Here is a 21,833-nt window from a genome sequence, read left to right as displayed (position 1 = left end):
ATCAAATCAAAGGAAGAGTTTTCAATAATTCATGCATGAGCTTAAACAATGCTTGGTTCTTTTGATATTATTCCAAAGATTTTGGAAGTTTCAAAACATAGGCATATTGGAGGTAGTGGAAACAAAGTTCTGCTCACCAGAAAAAACAGACAGTAGCAACTAAAAAGAATCTAAATAAACTAATAAAAAATTAAGGGCCTCAGCCAGTAAAGTGTTGATTTGTTGGAATTTGCTTCAGGTGGTGAAGTTTTGAGCACATATTGAATAGGAAGGAACTACAAATGAGTGGTATGCCAGAAGTTTTACTCTCACTAGGGAAATATGTGACTCAGAATAGACTCCAAAGGTTGAAAGTATACAATACTATGCCATGTGCTCACTGAATCACCAGCAGATTGTTCCGTAAGCAACCCTGGGGATAACATGTATCTCTTCTGTCTCTTATCAAGTGCCTTGCTTGTGTCCAAGATAGTCTAAACCAGTAATTGTGTATAGAGTTAGGACTGTGCAAAAACTAACTGGAAATATCATAGGCATAATATTTTCTAAGTGTTTACATATCCTCCTCTTTTGCACAGACATCTTCATTCTATCAGTTTTCTAGATGCTTATTAGAAATTATAACATAAGGTATGGAGGAGGTATATGGACCTTGAAAAACTAGCTGTCATCTCATGGATTTCTGAATAATTCTCAAATCATGCCTCTATGTTGTTTACAAAAACCTTTGCAAGGTGGAATGTGTGTTTGCGTTTGGGGAGGGGGGTAGAGTGAATTTCAGTGGTAATTCTGGAATATCTGTAATCTGAATCTTTATGAATTCAGTACATTTTACTGCGCACACTCTTTAGAAGTCTGATGAATCACTATCACATACACCTCGACATTAGAATTTATCAGCCAGATGTTGCCATACATCATGAGAGATTTCAGCACCGAGGACAGAGCTTTTAGAGCCAGGCTATTTATCATACAGTAGTTGAAATATGACCTATTATAATGCCGGCACTGTATAGGTCAGCAAGAACTTGTTCATGTATCTTGTGTGTTTGTGTTTGGAGCCAGAGTACATTTAAAATCTGTTACTGATATAACTCAGGGGTTAGACTTACATTTGTTTCAGGCAACACAGCTGAGATCAATGAAGCCACACAGAAGCAAACATAATCCTAGAAATTCTGAAAAGAAATTATTTCTGAGACCACTTGAATGAAAAGTTCATACTGCTTGTCATTCAATTTATAATTACTGTATTCACAATTTCTAAGCCTTTCTTTGAGTAATTTATCCATTTGAATGATCTAACATGTTTTTTTTCATATTACTGCTACTTAAAATCGACTAACCCAACAAAACCAAAGTCAGTTATGTTTTCATATTACGTACTCTATCCTAGTCTTATAAAATTTTGACAAAAAATTAGTTATTCTGGTGATGCTGTTCAGATTTCAAAAATTCACAGATAATGATCAAACGCAAGATGTGATTAATTTTTAATTCCTTTTTATTCTAGCCTGGCACAGGCAAACAGGTGTTTAAGACAGAAAGTATTGACCATTTCTGTTTGATCATCTTCTCAGCCTAACTCCAAAGTCTTAATGAAACTATAGTTTATAAAAGTATTACGGTGTTTCTTCACACAAGTTAAACAATTTCTATGATGATTTTGCTGGAATTATCTCATGAGTAGTGCATACAACAGCAAAACAATGAACAATGAAAAACAGTGAAAGCAGTAATTCCAAAAAATTGCTCTCACTCACATCTTCAAAAGATTGGTGAACATTAATTCCAGTTTAAATTAATGAACTTAATCTAGCAGAGCAATATTTATGTTATGTGTGTGTTCTACTTGATATTGCATTGACAAAGTGTTTTAACATCCATATTGGTGCTGAGTTTAGTTAAAGGCATGTGAAGGAAAATCAAGAATTTTACAATGAACGAGAGGGGAATACATAGACATTAACATTCTCATACTTGCTTCTCCCTGTCACCCCACCTCCGCTTTCTAGATCAGTGGTTCTCAACCTGTGGGTCCCAAGATGTTTTGGCCTTTAACTCCCAGCTGGTAAACTGGCTGGGATTTCTGGGAGTTGTAGGCCAAAACACCTGGAGACCCACAGGCTGAGAACTACTGTTCTAGATAGTTAGGAACACTGTTATTTGAAGAAGGCTGGAGCATAGGATTGTGGGGAAATGGCAGAAATTGGCAGAGGAAGCTTCTGTAAGAACTTGAAAAATGTACCTTCTGTGGCTGATAGTTGTATGATCACTTAGCTATTGTTTTTATGTATCACTGAGTTGCCTTTGAACCATGATGCCCTTATTAATGAGAGATTTCCAAGATAACACTGTTAATAACAAGTTTGCTCAGGTCTTGAAGACACAAAGCCATGGATTCCATGATTGGCTCTATTCATGTGTATGGGGTCTTCCTCTTCCCTGCTTGCTTCAGCTTTATCAAGCATTGCTGTCTTTTTCTATAAGTAATGTGTCATGACATACAGAGACTTCTCTTCCAGCACATTTTTGTGAAGGGCACTGGGGGTCCATACATCTCGGGTTTTGTTCTTGTAAAAACCAGTTTTACTTGCGAGAGCCATACGATGTGCTCCACATTCCACATTTTTTGGGGGAGCTCCCATAGGAATTTGCACATATTGTAAGAACACATGACTCCAGATGCCAAGAAGACTGAATGAAAACCCATGAAGCATGCAGCCTCTCTGTCTTGATGCAACTATTAGCTCTTCTGTTCTCCCATGCACTAGCATCTCAAACCAACATGGCACTGCTACTTGATATTTTCTGGATTTGGTGTCATTTTATATAAAGAGTGCAAGAGGTATTCAAAAATATCTCATTCTCAATGACACCAGGTCTCTGAATGCATCAAGGCACCACATGAAGGTGGGGTGAGATACAGGGCCGTAGCCAGAAAAAAATTTCGGGAGGGGTTTTGAAAATTTCGGGGGGGGGGGGGTTGAACCCCTAGCATATACCCCTCCTCACTACAAACCTGTCAATATCTGCTTGAGATAGTGCCTGGAGGGACTCTTAATGTTTTGCATCTCATAGACTTAGCATGGGGATTTGGTTAACCAGTTAAAATTCATGAGTAAACGAGATTTTTTTTATAACTTGAAAAATTTCGGGAGGGGGGGGGGGTTGAACCCCTAACCCCCCCCCCCCCCTCGCTACAGGCCTGGTGAGATAGTCAGATTTCATCTGCATTTCCACAAAAAGCAAGTTTCATTTATTCTTCACCAAAAGAGTTTGGAAGTTCAAAACATCCTCAAAAATGTGCAAAAACTCATGCCCTCCCAGTAGGGTGAAGATTCACTTTGTACAAAGGTGAAGTATTAAAAAAGATTTTAGTTCATGCTTTTAAAATGTTAATATTCATGTTTATTTTCTGAGAGACAGAAAAAGGAAAGTAATTACCATCATGCATTATGGACATTTTATTTACCTTATAAATCTATCCAGGTGGCCTTATGGAAGAGGAAGATAACATTACACCCTTTCTATGTAATTAAAGTGCTACCTGTTTTCTGACCATTTGCTGTTTTGTATTCCTTCCTGTCACAGTTAAATAGTAAGATAAAGAGCTACTGTTGAGTGAAATGACTCAGACTTTTAGACCACAAACACACAGACATAAAATTCTCAAGATATTGACCATATGTTACAACTGCTTCAACCTTTCTTTGGTTCTACTGACAGACAGGTACACAAGACAGCAAGCAACCAGAAGGCCATCAGGATAAGATTTAGATCTTTATTTACACAGAAGGGAGATAGGTGTTATCCTTCTCCTCCATCAGGTCATGCAGAATATGCCAGTCTTACGGTTTCCATCTCTCCTTTCCATTCATCTCTTTGATAGTAAAAACATAAATTTGCCAATACATCATACAAGTTAGTTACTCAGTCACACAATTAACACCTTCCTTAGTTCATTATCTAATTACCTTTACTGGTGCCAATCAAACACACAGTGGATGGCAAGGCAGCAGGTACTGCCTGATACTCCTGCTCTTCAAACAACAATTATCTATCAAAACTGCTTGTTTCCTTTCTTGCTGGCCAGATGCCATTTTAGTGACCATATGACTGTTTGGTTCAGTGCATAGTATTCAAAGTTAACCTAGATGCATTGACTTCTTAAGATTGCTGCCTCATCTAGTCCCTGACCCACAACAATGCCCAATCCTATATATATATATGTCAAAATTCTTACTAAACTTTGTCTACAGTGTTTCAGCAATAGAGTATATACACCTGTCTTTCCAAATGGCATCATCATACAAACTCATGAAGAATCTTCTGGATTTACATTGTATGTTTCCATATCACATGGTCAAAAGGTTTCCTGTCACTGTCTTCCCACTAAATATCTAGGCCAAAATTCAATGATGCATTGGTATATGGTTGAGATTTTCTTCCTCTCTCACTCCCTTAGAAGCCAAAATCTGCTTCAGTGATTTTCCAAGGCATCTGGAAACATATTTTTAGGTCACACGAAGAAATTGACAAAGAAATTATCAATTTTGGCAGGAAGTGGGATCTACAATAGTACAGAACCTGGTCAAGCTGTAACCCACATATACAAATCCATGATGTATCTAGAGAATTAATTTTTTTTGTTTGGAGACTTTCCATAAACCTCTAAAAATTAAGTATTTTCATAAATATCTAATATTCCAAGTTTTTTGCTTTCATGGGGTAATTCTGCACAAACTGGGCCTTCTCATATTCTGATATATGAATTTGGATATGAAGAAAGCAGTGACAGAAGGGGATGATAAGGTGCTCCTCCAATTCTGTGTTCAACACCTAAACAGAGGTACTATTTCAACTGAAAGTATAGAAATAATGAAATCACATAAATCATAATTAACCTGATCTATGAAACCTAAATGTTGACCTTGGTAGATTATTTATTAAATGGTAATGGACATTAATGGCCCAAAGTATATTAGAAACCAAAGCGATACTGCAGGATTGTAATTGCCTTTTCCATAATATGTCTGCTGATGCCAAGGAAGCAGTGTCTACCATGTTTCTTTAATTAAAAAGAAGCCATTTCTGTACTTTGATGACCTGCTTTAGAAACATTTGTAAACATTATGAGAGGGGCATAAGACTTTGACAAAAAGAGCTACCCCAAAACATCTAAATACGATTTAAAGCTTTTCAAATTGATTGGATTGTTCTCCACATCCATTAAAAGTCTATTGAGCCTTAACTTAAAAGTGAACCATCCATGGCCTGTACTAATGAGCACTTAATGTATCAAATTCCACTAAACCCCCAGCTTCTCTGAACTTTTTTTCTAGTTCTCTCCATCTAGACATTCGGACTATCTTACAAATCTTCTCTTCTGTTCTCACTATTCAGTAACAACTTTATTGGTTCGTCTGTCAACAATATTTTTCCTAGGTGTTGTAAGACCCTCTTTATCTTATGTCAGGGCTCAGACATCTCAGTTTAACTAATGGGCAGACATTCAACTTCAATTCTTTATTCCACCCCCACTCCCATTTTATTACAAGAATGAAAAGACCAAAAATAACAAGAAGGACCACACCCAAGGCCTATCCAACTACCATCCTATTACCTAGAACGGTGAACTATATCTTAATGCTACCATGGAATAACAAAATGACCAATAAATGCTGAGGGTAAATCAAGCTTAAACTCTTCCTCAGAATTACTAAACAGATTCTGTAGTATGATGGATAAATCATTAAGTATCATAATTTATTAGAAAAAATATATAATGCTTTGTAAAGCAGGATAAAGTCAGAAAAGAGGAAGACCATATTACAGGTGGACAGACCCAATCAAGGAAACTACATTTCTGACTTGGCAGGAAACTGAGCAGTGCTGTTAATGGTGGAGTGGCTTAGAGGTCTCTCATTCATTATATTTTGAAACCAACTTGACAGCAATTAATATTAAAGGTTGATCATTTCACACTTAAGCTGTGATCAGTCGCTGGTCTAGGCAATCAAAGCTAAGGAACTCCTGGTTCATATTCTGGTCTCTTTGTCAGTTGTCAAAATACGATCCTCCAAAGGCTGTCGTTTTTTAAGGCCATGAAAGGATGAAACAAAACCTAATAATTAAATTAAAAGTTAAAGTAAAACGAATGAGGGAGGAACTACTCAGAGTATGTATGTGTGTAGCTGAAGAGAAGCCAGATGGCCTCTTCCTGATACCAAATTCGTTTATATCCCTTTTAGTGTTACAGTTTATGAAAGAGGAAAACAACCCCATCTGCCTCCCCCTAAAGTAGCTTCTGACTCTCATTCACCATAATCAAATCATGCTGAGCTCCAAATGTCACCTCTTTCACTCTTCTGGAAACTGGGAAACTCTTTAACCTAGAATTCTGGAGTTGACAATCCCAATGAAAAAAATCAAATGCTTGTCAGAACTGGATTTCAGTTGGGCAAATGATCAATACCACTAAATGAAATTTGAACCATTCAAAAGGTCTTCACATAGAGAAACCAGAGGTGGGGAGGCGAGTGGTAACCATGGTGTCTGAGGAATCCTGGAAGTTGTAGTCTGAAGGTGGGAAAGTAAATTTGTCAAGTTTTGGAAGAAACCCCTTGCCTCATTGCTTTCAAGACTCTGAGGCATCAGTGGTGACTAAACAACCTTCTCAGAACTATATGCTATAGAGTTAAAGCAAAAAACCCTATTTATAACAGCTTCAGAAACTGGGGGTCAAAGTCAGTCTCTTGTGGGATTAATCAGGCAGTTCTACTGAAATAGTGCTGTATTCTTTAGTCAGGCCAGGGCATGAGAGATCACAAAGCCTTTCATTTGGCACATAACTAATTCCCAGAATACAAAACTTTTCTTTTTAATGGAGCTTATCACAAAGTGCAGTTTTCTTCTCCGGAATCATATGGCTTGGGATCATGACAGAATATGTATAATAGACTCACACATCTTCTATTCACAATTCCTTTGTAATTCCTTCTCAAGTGCCCACAGAGTTCAGCTAAGGAGTCATGTGGCTCAGGTACTACCTTCCAACATTCTGTGCCATGACTGTTCAAACGAGAGAACAACACAGTGGCTGGCAATAGCAAAGAAAACTAACTTTTCTGTCACCTTTCCATCTATACAATATTGGCTGCCCAGTGGAGCTTTTTCCCCTCCTTGAGTGCTGAAAAACTTACTTTCTATAGGATCAGGAGATCAGACAAAACTCTTAAAGACCCACTGTGCCCAATTTGCATTACATTTTGCAGACAAAATCTCTCACATTCATTCTGGCTTAGATCCCATTGTTTTGACAGAGATGGAAATGGATGCAGCCAGGGTTCCATCTGGTCAAGTTGTTTTGGATCATGTTCAGTGTTTGCACTCCAATGATGTGAATAAGTTACTTAGAGATTTGAAACCCAAGCCTGGTGCTTTGGATCCATGCCCTTTTGAATGCAGAAATCTGCCAGGGCTGAGCCTACCATCTGGACTTCAGAGGTGGATATTGCTTCTCTGAGACTGGGCTTATGGTAAAGAAACATTAGTTAAATCCTTTTTTTAAAACAACCAAATGTGGATCCTTTGACTTTGGTTAATTACTGCCCATTACGAATATACTGTACTTGAATGAAGGACTGGGAAGTGTCAACTCATAGATTTCATGATAATAATTATTACCATCTGTTCCAATGATTCAACCCTGGATTTGGGAAATAAACAGTCTTGGACCCCCTAGTGAATATCAAATATTGGGGAAAGGACAGTAGAAGTGTGACCCTGCTAGGTCTCTCTGCAGGCTTCCATACCACTTTGAGTGTTCTTCTAGGTTACCTTGCTGGAACAGGAGTGGTGTACATGCTGTTACAATGTTTTCAGTTGCTTCTGAAATGTGCTAGAAGATTGCTGCGGCTATTAGCCTCAGGGTTATATCTTGTCCCCTATTCCCTTTAACAGTTATGCAAAGCCACGGGGAGTAGTAATCCAGAGATCTGGGCTAAAGCATAATCAGTATGTATGTGAATCACACACAACTCTCATTTTCTCCAACTGGTCCCAAGCAGGCTGTAAAAAATCCCAAACAAGTGTTTTGAGCTGGACGAAAGCGAATATGCCAAAGCTTCATTCAGATATGATAGAGACACCGTGGGTGAGAAAATCTGAACTAGTTGGAGATATGTTACTAGTCTTAGATAGAAGTGCTCCCTTGGAAGAGGCATATGCAACACCATGGCCTTTTACCATCTTCAGCTGATTCACCAGCTGCTTCCCTCTCATTTAAAATTACCCTGGCCCTGGTACTATAACGCATATAGTGTCAACTGCATTGCCATTGCCTGTTGTAAACATATTTCTGCTACATATATGTAATGCTTATAGGCTGCCCAATCAATTGCCAGAGATTTTCCGGAAACTCAACTGGACACGCATGTCATGTTTAAGGAAGCTATATGGACAAGAGAAGAGAAATTGCTGGCATGTGTGGAGTACACATATCTTCACCACAAGGGAGAAACAGAATTGTGACCTTTCCAATGATACCTATGATGTCAAAACAGACCTCTATCAGCATTCCATCAGTACAACGTTGCTCACATCCCAGTAGGTGGTCAAATGTTTATTATTCTGCATGACCTTTGGATTTTAATACTGGCTTTTCAAATAGTCTTAACCTAGTTTCTCCTTAATATTTAAATATGTATTTATTGTACTTTATATGTATTTTATATATCCACAGCCCTGACCAGTAGAAAAGTGATTGGCAAAATTATTTAAATTTTGATGACAATGATGGAGTAACAGGAAGAAAATAAGAAGGAGGACAGGAGAAAGAACAAGCAATCGTAGTAGTGGATGAAGAAGAGGGGGAAGAGAAGGGGGAATTAATGCTATAGCAAATAGAACTTTTACTACTTTGGAAATCAACTGCAATGATCACACATTCACCAGCACCTTTTGGAGTTACATTCTGTAATGATACCAATTTGTTTGTTTGTTGTTGTTTTTTTCATGTCAGGAGCAACTTGAGTCACTTCTGGAGTGAGACAATTGGCCGTCTGTAAGGGCGTTGCCCAGGGGACGCCCGGATGTTTTGATGTTTTTACCATCCTTGTGGGAGGCTTCTCTCATGTCCCCGCATGGAGCTGGAGCTGATAGAGGGAGCTCATCTGCACTCTCCCCGGGTGGGATTCGAACCTGGCAGCTTTCAGGTCAGTAACCCAACCTTCAAGTCACTTAGTCCACTACGCCATCTGGGCGCTCCCTACAAATGTGGTCATCTTCCAGTATAATATCACATAAACTCTGATATGGAGGGGAGGGGATGAAAAGAAAATACATACATTGTTCCTCTTTGCTAGTGTTTCACAGTGAAAAGGAAAACCATTGGAGAAACTGGTGTATCAAGAGGATGGAAATTTGTCAATACATTTGCCTTAAAAGTACAGGTGGGTTACAGCAGTTCTTCAAATGATAAAATCTCAAGCAAACCACAAGGTCTGTTTTTATGAGAGCTGTTTACATAAGAATGAATTTATTTGGGTTAAAAAAAACTCCTAGGAGAGTACTTACTGGTAATACTATTTGACACTTCCTGAAATATGCAGGCAACACCATACTGAATGTGTTTATAATAAGCCGGGGGAAATTAGGGGGATGTTGATCATGCTACAAAGGAATTCATCAGCTGATTTTGGGCATACAATTGGGAATAATTGGTTCAATTTCAGGTACCAAACGAAAGGGAAGGGGCATTAGCTAAAATCAGAATAAGATTGAGTGAGCAGCAAAACTCTAGTGCCCTTCAAATATGTGATTACTAAGATTGGTTGTTGTGATCTTTTATTGCTGGGAAGATATAGAATGAAAGCAAGCAAATAACTGAAATGAAAGAATTATAATTTCCAGTGGTACTTATATTGGTAGATATATTGACAATTTAAAATGGTTAAGAAATATTTTTAATTAACTAAATAAGAATTTGAAATTCAATTGTGTACAAATGAGAATTTGATTGCTAAGATGTTGAAAAATGGACTCAGAATATTATTCATATGATACAAATGGATCAATGTGGATGAGATAATGTGGCCAGAAGATTTAAAGATTATTTTAATTTACCATCTTAGACATACATTTTATAAAATGAACTAGTAATGGTATCTGATACAAGAAAGTATGTCTAAGATGTAGAAAGGTTTCACTACTATTTGTTGAAAGCGCGACCAAAAAAGGGGAAACTTTTAATCACATCTATTGGACATGTGTCAAGGCCAAAAAATGCTGGATTCAAATACATCACCTGATGGAGGACATTCTGAATTGAAAACTTCAACTGAAACCAGAACTCTTTTATTTAGGCTGATGGATAAACAATGGAGAAGAAATATGGAAGAGTCATCTAATACATTATTATATATGTCAGATTATGTTATGAACAGAGATGGAAGGATATGATTGTTCCAGCACAAGAAGACGACGGATGAAATGGTATGAACCTGCCAAATGGATAAATTGATAATTTAGACTAGAGAAAGGTCAGACTAGAGAAAGTAGTTTAAATACAGATTTGGAATGAATAAATGCTTTTTGAGGGAATACAGGAGAAATAATCAATAGTGGGTTTTGAAGAATTGAGAGGAAGGAGAATAGGTGGAGACCTAGAAAAACCAGGAAGGAGGAAATTGTTTATTTTTTCTCTTTTTTATTTTTTTTTATTTCTGAGTATTTTAGTGTAGCTTTGTAACACTGTAAGTCTTGTAAGTAATTTTTAGTTGTAGTTGTAGTGTAATGCACTGTTAAATGAAGTTATTTGAATTTTGTATTTCATGTTTTTTCTATTCAGGAAGGGAAGAAGGAGAGTCATATGTTAAAGGCTGGCTTCACAGACAATATGCGACATGCATACTCCCCAGATTATTTACAGATACCATCAGTTAAGACAATATTGCAAACAACTCTGAAACTAAATTTTGTCTTAACACAGCACAAGGCTGTATTTTGAACCATTTTGGTTCTTCTTATGAGCGAGAGGTCACTTTCAATGCAATTAACATTCACCTAACTGCAGCTCATCTGCACTTAAACAAATCCAGCCAAAGTGCATTCATTCACCAACAAGAAATAACATTTGCTCAGAGTTCACCAAAGACAGCTAGACAGTTCATAGCTGAAGCCATGTTAATGAGGAAATTATTTCAAATTTATGCAAAATACAACAACAGAAAATTCTTCTACTTCACTCTAACTAAAAGGCATATGTAGGGCTATGGAGATGGAGCCAATTATAGTATTTTGCCTTTACCTTTCCCATCGCTTTTTCCAAATCAAAAACAGTTGAACCCACTTTTAATAAAAATAGCCTATTATCACTAAGTCAGAATGTTCTCATTATGTCTATTCAATAATAATGAGGTTCGAGATAAATTGTTAATAAGAATTCTTTTTTTCTTTCTCACTTTCTTTTCTTTCTATCAGATTTGTTGCAGATGCTTTAATTGAGCAATAAGTCAAAAATGGTAAATGAAAAATTAATTGCATATAATTTAAAACGATTGGCTACTCCTGTCCTTCTCTATTTCATTGTTAGTCACATTCAGAAATATGTTGTTTATTGGTTAACAAATTAAGTTCTGTGAAATGGTGTTTATTAAGGAACAAAAGCAAAAAAAAAAACAGTGCAGTCCCATACATGTTTGCAGAGAACTCAGTTCAAACTACTAATTCCAAATAGGCATGCCTTAGAAATGAAAATATTTACAAAAGATATTGTTCTTATTTTTCTCTTGGAGTATAGACATTTAAATGTTTTGTCCAACAGCAAACAAAACATACACTAGCATATAATGTGTGAGCAATTTTTTATATAAGTAGGAAAGTGGCCACTGCTATTAGCCTAAGGGATTTGAGCTACAATAACTAACTGAGAGGAAAACCTTTTGCTGCAGGTAATGGAAATCAGTTATATTCCATCGAGGCTGCATCCAAATCCAGTTTCCAGAACAGATGTACCTCCTTACACATGGCAAAACAGAATATGTATGTTTGAAAGGCAGAGCATTAACCACAAACACCTCGGCATCCCCCATTGCACACATTTATTCCCGCTTCTGCAGGTATTTCTCTTAATTCCAGCATAATTTCTATGCGGCCTCAAATAAGTGCTTATCTTAAATGGAGATCAGAAGTCTGCAAGTGATGTGAATGGCTATACCAATCACAGGAATGTACAAGTGAAGACAGGAATAAATTAGAAATAGTACCAATAAGGTCTAATAGTTACCAATAACTAATTACCGATAACTTGGATGGTTAGGATTGAGGTGATAAAAATGATGGGACTCCTTAAAATGTTATTCCTATTCCAAAATCTACCAATTAACAAAGGCACTAAAATATTTGATCAATGGAAAAAGGATCGCACCAAATTCATATGGACAGGGAAAGAGCCAGTTGCATATAGAAACCTAACTGATGCAACAGAGAGAGGGGTGTTAAGCCTACCACATCTCAGACATTACTATGAACCAGCAGGGTTGAGTTGGCTGAAAAACTGGATACTAGAGAACCAGAACCTACTTAATCTATTCTAGAGGGTTATGACCTCATGTACAACTAGCACACATACCTATGGTATGAAGAGGATAAGTTAAAGATATCAGTAGGCATGCAATAAGAGGAAGTATTTTAGATATATGGAAAATATATAAACATGATATGGAACCAAAAACACACCTATGGCTAAGGCCATTAGAAGCAGTAGTGAGGCCAACCTCAAGAGAAGAAATTAGAACGTATAGAGCAGTGGTTCCCAACCTTTGGGCTTCCAAGTGTTTTGGACCTCAACTACCAGAAATCTTAGCCAGTTTGCCAGCTGTTAGGAACTGTGAGAGCTAAAGTCCTAAACACCTGGAGTCCCAAAGGTTGGGAACCACTGGTATAGAGAGAATGTAACTAAAGAAAAGGTCCACTGGAAACTAAGAAGGAGAGATGATTTAGGCATTAATGTTTGGTTTCATTATTATCAACTGCATAAAAGATTTAAAAAGGATGTGGAGGTTGGCTTTTCAATAAGAAAATGAGAATTAGAAAGTATATTGGAGAAGGGGAGTACAGGATTAATTTCCAGACTATACAAATACAGACTAGGCTATAACCTAGAACAGTGGTTTCCAAACTTATTTGGCCTACCTCCCCCTTTCCAGAAAAAATATTACTCAGCACCCCCTGGAAATTATTATTTTTTTAATTTTTAATAGCAATTAAACAGAAAGATATATGTATTAATGCATATGGCAAATGCACCTATGGCCATCACCTGGATCACTTCAGCGCCCGCCAGGGGGCGGTAGCACCCACTTTGGGAATCACTGACCTAGAAAATAATAGAGTAAAATCAACAATGATTACTTGGGCTAGGGATTATAGGGAGAGCTATAGATCTAGAAACCTGGGAACGTCACTGGAAGAAAAAATTCAATTTTACAACAGCAGGGTCAATTAGGGAAAATGTATTCAAAATGTTTTACAGAAGCTATACAGCACCAGTCTTACTTGCAAAAATAGAAAAATCTCAACTAGACAGGTTCTGAGGCTTCATCACACTAGAGTTTGGATCCAGTTTAAATCCATTTAAATGCAGTTTAGGGAGGGGCCTTTAAATAGCTTGGCCAGACAGGTTCTGGGCCTCACCAAACTACAAGCCCCAGAATTCTGCAGGAGGCAGAAATTGGATTTAAAGTGGATAAATGCTCAAGTGTGATAAGGCCTCTAGAGATGTAAAATGCAGAAAGGAACTTTCACGCATGGTAATCATATGAGAGACAGGAACCCCCGGTGGCGCAGCGCGTTAAAGCACTGAGCTGCTGAACTTGCAGACCAAAAGTTTATCACATGGAGGTGTTTTCTGCCCCTTACCACGCTGAGGCTCTTCTGTCGCCACAGATCTAGACATATCCCATCAGATGATGCCACAACAGTAAGTCTCCCATCTTTTGGCTAATTCCGACAGAGCTAGAACGCGGTCTTTACACTTTCTCCTGTCTGATGGGGGAAGTGACATGGCACCAACATGCCTTGCCCCAAGTCTGTCAGCCTTCCCTTGTGTGATAGAGGAAGGATAGAGGGCATATGGCTCACTATGAGTTGCCATGAGTGCTTTTTCTTTTACCGGTGATTGTTGGCAAAATGGGACAGGAGAGAGAGCAGGGCTCATCAGTGTGATATCATAAGAGTTGTACTGTGGATGCCTTTCTTCCACCAAGCGGTTTCTCACATATCAGAGAGATTGCATTCACAGTCCACATAACTCTCTGCTTTGTTTATCTGACTTCTCCAATCCTTTAAGGGTGAGATCATTTATCTAACAACGTGATGACAAAACCGGTGTCAACAGCATATCCATGAACGTTAATTTACCCTGTGCAGAACATAGTTTAATGTAATTGCTCTTATATACATAATGTCTGAATATGCCAGAACCTTTGGTCTCTGTCATGAAGCAATGTCTACTATTCTGGATAAGTAATACAATGCACATACGAAGAGTACAATCTTGAAATACCTTTGGGTTATTTGGGTTTTAATTATCTTTGACTGATAGGGTTATTATTTTTTAAATCCTTTCCTACTTGGCCAAATCCAGATTATAAAGACTTTTGTGTCAGCATACCTGATGCTACATGTTTCAAATATTTATCCATATTTATCCAATGTTTAAATGTTGTTCCTATAATTGCCAAATGAAAAATGCCTCTGTATTGTCTTGGAAATAAATTATTATCATGAGAAATGCATAAGCTATCACCAGACGCTGTATCCAATAACCTTCCCCATCCCTTCTCTTGTGGTATAAGGCAGCATGTCTTCATTTGATCATTATTTCCCATTTCATCTGAACTGGGAAACCATGGTTACTAGATTGTAACAAGTCAGAATGTAGAAGTACCTTTGATAAGCTTCTTCTACAGTTCACCAGTTCAGACCCAATGACAAACTATAGTTAATAGAAGACTATTTAACTACAGCACCAACAAGAACACTGGAAGAAAGGGCCTATGTCAATAGGCATATTATTTCTCAATAGTTTATATTATTCCATATTGCCTTAAAAAGAAACAAAATAATGACCCTGGAGCATATCACACACACTAAATGCATTACAAGTGTACACATGTGTTGCATTTGTGACAGTAAGTCATACTTCCACAAACGGTGGTTATTCCTCTGAAACTTAAGTCAACCATCATGGGGGGGGGGGGATTTTCCCTTTTGGTATTAATAGAGAATCACAGCATTTCAGTCTAGAGAATGTAAATGACACAGAAAAGAGAAAAGATATATCCACATTGGAAACCAAGCTAATTAAAAATCTGGGTGAGAGAGTCACTTGAGACATACCTCAAAGAAATCACAATGTCATTTTTTCACAAAATCTAATCCACAGATATAACATTTACTCGGTCATTTTATAGCAGATCAACATTAGTCTGTTGAGTCAGTTCTTGTGTATGTTACACTCATAGGATGGAACACCACTGGCTACAATCCACTTTAGAATCCTAAATGAAAGAGGCAACCCTGAAATCAATATACTTCTGTGAATGGTTGCAGCAATCAATATTTTTGATAAAAGGTCTCTCTTTTACAGATAATGAACCATGTAGGTGGACATGTGGTGGGAGAGGATTGCAAGTTTCAATTTTATTTTAATTATTTGTGAGCCAAACAGTTTTTCTGCCTGCACAGTCACTGGCGATTCAGTCAATACAGTGATACCTTGAATTAAGAGTTTGATTCATTCTGTGACTGAACTCTTAACTCACACAACTCTTATCTCAAAGCAGATTTTCAAATTAAAACACTATTCATCTGTTCCCCCCATTTCTTTTGTTATGTGTTTTTACATTTTTATAAGCAACAAATAATTTATAAATGCACATGCATATGGAACAATAAAAAGAAAGATAAACTTTTAAATCACAACATTGTGGCAAGGGAACACAAAATGAATAGGCAGAAGCATACTTTTCTTCATACGGTACTCATACCAGACTCCCTCCCTCTCTTGCTCTCTCTCCCTCTCTCTCTTCATGAATCCAAACATACCAGGAATAAAACCACACAAAATCAACTAACTCAAGTTCCTCAGCAATCTCCCAAAGCGAAGGCACAGAGGCTGCTCCTTTGAAGCCCTAAAGCCTTGTACTCTCACACTTCTCCCTCTAGTGCTAGCTCTTAATTCAAAATGCTGCTCATATAGCAAAGTGAAATCTGGGCCACATGACAGCTCTTAACTCAAAATGCTCTTAAGTTGGGACATTCTTAAGTTGAGGTTCCATTGTACCATGTTCTCTGCCAAGGGTTGCTGCAAGAACTTTTTAGCTTATCCCCATCCCCTCAAACCTTCAGTTTCAGTTGCCTTGCCTCTTCTTTGCTCCTCTTCTTTCACCTTCATTTCTGCAGCTCTTCTGAGCTCCCTCCAGAGCTCGTTCTCAAAATACAGCAGAATAAAATGATAAAAGCTATGTGACTGTACTATTTATATATGCTTCCCAGGTGCATATTGAGTTATATGATAAATCTTTCCTGCCCTTTGCCTTCCTGGCTCTGGGAAAGTTGGGGTATCCAGAAAGCAGGCATTGATGATTGCTACGATTATTAATATTAATAAAGTAATTTCCTGTCTATAGACATTGCACTGAGCAGGTTTAGACCACACAGTGATCAGGATAGGAATTAGAACTTCAAGTCCTTCTCCCTATGCTGCCGCCGTACATACACATAGCATAAACATATAGAGCGGGAGACATGGCTAGTGTTCTGCCTCCACGCTATCTTAACTACTTGGAAGGTGAACTGGCTGTGCATAGAACAGATCGGAGTTTATATAGTTGAATCAAACAGGAATGCATTAACTGACAAGAATTTTAGGCTTTCTCTCCTCCTGAGTCTCATTACAAAGTCTTTATGAGGGGAGGTAAAGTCTTTGAGAGATAGACACAGTTCTGGCCAAACTGAGGCTCTTGAATCTTTATTTCTTCTTATGGTCTCTTTCTTGTATGGTGTACAACTGTCTCTAAGATGGTCTCAATATTTACCTCTGACTGGACTTGAACATAGCTCTGACTGGACTCAAATACAGCTCATACAGCTCCGACTGGATGTGCTATTTTGTAGATCCTCCGGCTTTCCTCTCTCTTCACCTTCCAGTCATGAAAAGGCTGACTCTTCCAGGAACTGACAGTGCTTTGCCTGAGGCTCCATCCTAAGGGGATTCTCAAAGGGGCAGGGCAATGGAGGCTTCAAAGGGAAAGAGGCTGTCTAGACTGATCCCCCAGAAACTGTAAATAAAATATTAATCCCTCTAACTAAGAAGCACTTAACTAGGAGTAAACAGTAATGGTCTTCATAGGGCATGATAGATAGGGCTCTGGTTATGGAAAAGTTTCTGGAAACCTAGCAATATCACACACTCACTGAACTGGACAGGTTGCAATGTGAACCAATAAAATTAAGAGATACCATTAAAAATGCAAATATTTTCTCCCCACTATTAAAGGCAATACTTTTCACAGAGCTCACATGAACTGTTCAAATTGTTTGTTTGTTTGCCTGAAAGACAGGCAATTGCAATTTAGAAGAGGAGGGAAACAACTTTCAGTAACAGCAGAGATGTTGTCTCTTCTTTCCTCCAGATACTCCTGTTCCCTTTCTTTGTTTTGTCCTGACATCACTGAGGCACTTCACTTTCCCTTCCTGGCAAAAAAAAATATCCATCCCAGGCAACAGTGTTGAAAGAAATAAATTCTCCCTTCACAAAGAAACGTTTATACTTCTAGGCAAGGGAGGAAAATAGAGTGTTATTGCTTTGCAATGGTGACAATAAAGGAACTTATTTCTAAAAAATGCTGCCGTTCTTGAGGAAAAAGGAAGGACGTAGCAGGTTTCTTGAGATGACCTAGTATTTTGGGAGCTTCTTTTCATTTCTCTTCTACCTGAACTCTTGCTCCTCCTCTTTGGCATTCTAAACTCATTGAGATGGAAGCCCAAATTCCCCCTGGCCCCATTAAATAGGTTGCTAAGCAAAGAGTCCAGCAGCCGCTGTAAACAGGAACTTTGGAAAGGAGCCAGCTTTGAAAGTTGCGGGTAGGTCAGTGCATTTTAAACCCTCACATCAGTAGAGAAGAAAGTAGGCTTGCCAAAGGCTTCAAAGTAAAACCAGCTCCAAATTTAGATAGGCTCTTCAGAAGAGACAGAATTATTGATAGACACCATCATTGCAAGCTACAACTTTTAAGACTTTGCCTGGATAGATTTTACACTCATTCACTGTATCGGCCGTAGGATGAGAAACCATATGGGAGAATGGAGCAGAGCGTACAAGCACCACTGGTCAAGACCTTCTTTTCCTAGGGTACAATTGGCTATACTTTTAGCTTACTGAATCAGGAGCCATAGAAACTTTTGCAATGACATGTCCTTCCTGAGTCATCTAACAGCAATATCTACTACTTGTGTAGCAAAAAAAGTAGATTTTCCCAGCAAAGTAGTGAGAAAAACATTCCAAGCAATCAAAAGTGCATTTTCAAAGTGCACACGACAACCATGGAGGGGCTGCCTACCCGCCTGCCACAGGTGCCACGACATGACAACTATGTTATCCAAAATGTCTACTGTAACAAAAACTATGTTAGCAACATACCTCAGAGTAAACTTAACTAGGGACAAAAGATTGGTCTATTTTTTAATCATGTATCTATCTTTATGATGTTGTATGGGTGTCAGCATTAAGGCAAGACCTTGTAGTTACAGTACTAAGCCCCAAATATTTTGTTCTGTCATATTTTATAAAGAATTTATTAATTGCTTCCAGGGTGATGTACAGTGTTAGGCATATGAAAAACTGATCAAGTGCTAGAAACACTTCCCACATCTGTGAATATATTTTTGCTACCTCTCAAAAGGATTCAAAGTTCACACATATTCAGATGTAACTTGGTTCTTAATTTATTGAGGGGTGAATTAGAATATATGGGCTCACTCTGAATAGCTAACAGGATATAGCAGACATACTGAAGGGATGTAACCCAGCTCCATTGAAGCTCTTATCTTTCTTCATTAACTATCAGATGGCAAGTTATAGCAGAGGTACTACATCAACTTTGCTCATTGGTTCATCTGGGAAGAGACCAGTAATGTTTAGCTCCCCTTCTCTTTACATTCCAAATTCACTCCTGAATTTTCCCTTTTTCTCGCCTATGTTAATTCCATTTCCTGTTTGGTTGGGTTTTTGAGATGGGCTTCTACAAAGTGTAGCTATGGCAGTTAAAGCGGCTATGGCAACGTAATTCTGTAATGTGAACTGGCTGCTGGTGTTTATCTAGATCTTTGCTTGACAGTTCAGCGACAGGTTTTTAGAATGGCCCTGACCATCCTGTATTTCAAAGTGATTGGGGTATATACTGAGGAATAGATAATGATTTTTAAAAAAAAACAGTTACAAAGTTTGGTAAAGAAGTGAACTTGGGATACTTAAAACATCAGGTAACACTTAATCAGCTAGAATAAATCTTTCTCCCTTGGTGCTAACACTGCGTTTCCAAAGGATGTGAGGCAATTAGATTTTTTATAACTTAATAAAATTTTGTTACAAAATTAAACTTCTAATTAAAATCATATTCTCAAGTGAACTATTTTTATTAGGTAACAGAAGGCAAATCCCTTAAGGAGTATGCCTGTTCTTGTGGTTGACAAAAGTTAACTCTTTAACAATATGGTGTGTATGTATGCATGTGTGTGTGCTACATGGAAACATGCATGCATGGATGCATTCAACTGAAGCATTTGTGTAAATGAAAGGGAGCATTTCTAAAATTCCTTTCAGTGCAATTCCTTACATAAATACAGTGGGTCTGTGGTATCTATTTGGGTTTGGTTCAAGAACCCCTGTGGATGCCAAAATCCACTGATGCACAAATCCCATTACATACACATGCTTTTCCTTATATACATTGGCAAAATCAAAATTTGTTTTTGGACTTTTTTCCTTTTGAATATTTTCAAGCTGTGAATGCTTGAGTCTGTGGATAAATAATCTGTGGATACTGTGTATAAATAACTACATATGTAGATATAAATATACTTTAATGTTGTATAGATTTTCGTCTACATTTTAGATACATAGATGCAGGTACACCTGAAAGAACTTAATAAGAATAAGATTTCGTTGACAGATCATAAGACATTCAAGGTCAGTCACTCATCTTCATGATCCTTGACCTACTCTCCAGAGCTTAACCATCCAGGAAATAAGACCATTAAGAAGTGTAGAACCTTTCAAATTCTTCCTTTTCACAATTCGTACTGCCTAATAAGATCTTCCCTAAAATAGCTGTCTTCCAACACCTTTAGAACACACATAACTATGCACACAGTGAAAGTCTTTTTCCTGGCACACGTTCTTTTCTTCGTATTTCATAAATACAATTCCAATGTAGCTGCTCTATTTTACTATTGTTGCCTACTGATTGCTATAGAGACAACTGTTGCCATCATGTCTGGCACACGAGTATCCACAGAAAGTGTCCATAATGAAATTGACAAACAGCCATGACATTCAAAGACATCTATATATATAAAAGAGTGATGGAATCCTGGCGACTGCCAAAACAACAAAACTAAAGGCCCCCCCCCCAACCTCGAAATTTGACAACACAACCCATCATCCACGCCTCCAGGTTGATATAACCAAAAGAAAAGAAAAATAAAGTCCATAAAGAGGGAGAGGAATAATTGTTTTTATCCAATTGCTGCCAGTTAGAAGGCTACGCTCCACCCACTTGGTCTCCTAGCAACCCACTCAGCCCAGGGGACAGGCAGAGTTAGGACTCACTTAGGCAGCTTCTGCCAACCCTAAAGTTCAAAAACATGCAAATGAGAGTACATGAATAGGTACTGCTCCGGTGGGAAGGTAACGGCGCTCCATGCAGTCATGCAGGCCACATAACCTTGGAGGAGTCTACAGACAACGCCAGCTCTGGAAGATACTACTGTGGATTATAACAGTTGACTGTACTTATTATTTTCATTATTGTTGTTAACTCTCAGGTAATATTGTATGTATATGGTGCTCTAAATTACATAGTGCAACTTATGTTTTGAAACTTTACAGTATTTGCTTATCCTTTTTACATAGAAGGTAGATAGCTCTATACTCAGAGAGGCCTGACTATTTCTGTGGCCTTTGCAAGATGCTCTAATATACACATCTCTTTTTATGTTTTGAACCTTTATAGTGTTTGTTTATTTCTTCAACAACGACTGGACTTAATGTCAGGGGAAAACCTTTACCCTTTACCTAACTACCACCAATTCCTCAATACTTTATTTCCCATACCACCAGACTTCGCCACAGCAACGCGTGGCCGGGCACAGCTAGTATCTTCTAAATAAAACAGAGATGGTATGAAAGAGAGGTTTAAGAATACAGGTAATTTTTTTTCATCCTTGGTGAGAAATGGTGTCTTGATGCATGTACAGATTAAGGCACTCTCTTAAAAAGGGTCAACTTCCGCACCCATTTGTTTAAACTTTTAAAAATTTTATGTTCTGTGAATTTCTGAAAAAATTCTTCTTGGGCAAAAGAAATTCTTGCGAAAAAATTTCACGAATTTGAAAAATCATTTGGAAATATGCAACATTTTTCATGATCTTGCTCACTGAGTACTGTATAATGTTTTTTGCATGTGGCAACAAAGAAAGGCATCAAAAGAGCAAGTCAAAGGAAAGTAATGAAAAATCTTCCTACTTCTGAGGAATGGTTAATC

General features: G+C 37.8%; 1 protein-coding gene across 3 annotated transcripts in view; it reads right to left on the bottom strand.

Annotated features, from left to right (window-relative positions):
- Positions 1-21,833, bottom strand: part of immp2l (inner mitochondrial membrane peptidase subunit 2) — a 658,834-nt gene that overhangs the window by 388,302 nt on the left and 248,699 nt on the right. The window lies entirely within an intron of this gene.

The sequence above is a fragment of the Anolis carolinensis genome, chromosome 5 (assembly GCF_035594765.1).
Source record: "Anolis carolinensis isolate JA03-04 chromosome 5, rAnoCar3.1.pri, whole genome shotgun sequence".
NCBI classification, from domain to species: domain Eukaryota; kingdom Metazoa; phylum Chordata; class Lepidosauria; order Squamata; family Dactyloidae; genus Anolis; species Anolis carolinensis.
The sequence above is the reverse complement of the archived record's forward strand: the minus strand, read 5'-3'. Positions and strand labels throughout refer to the sequence as shown.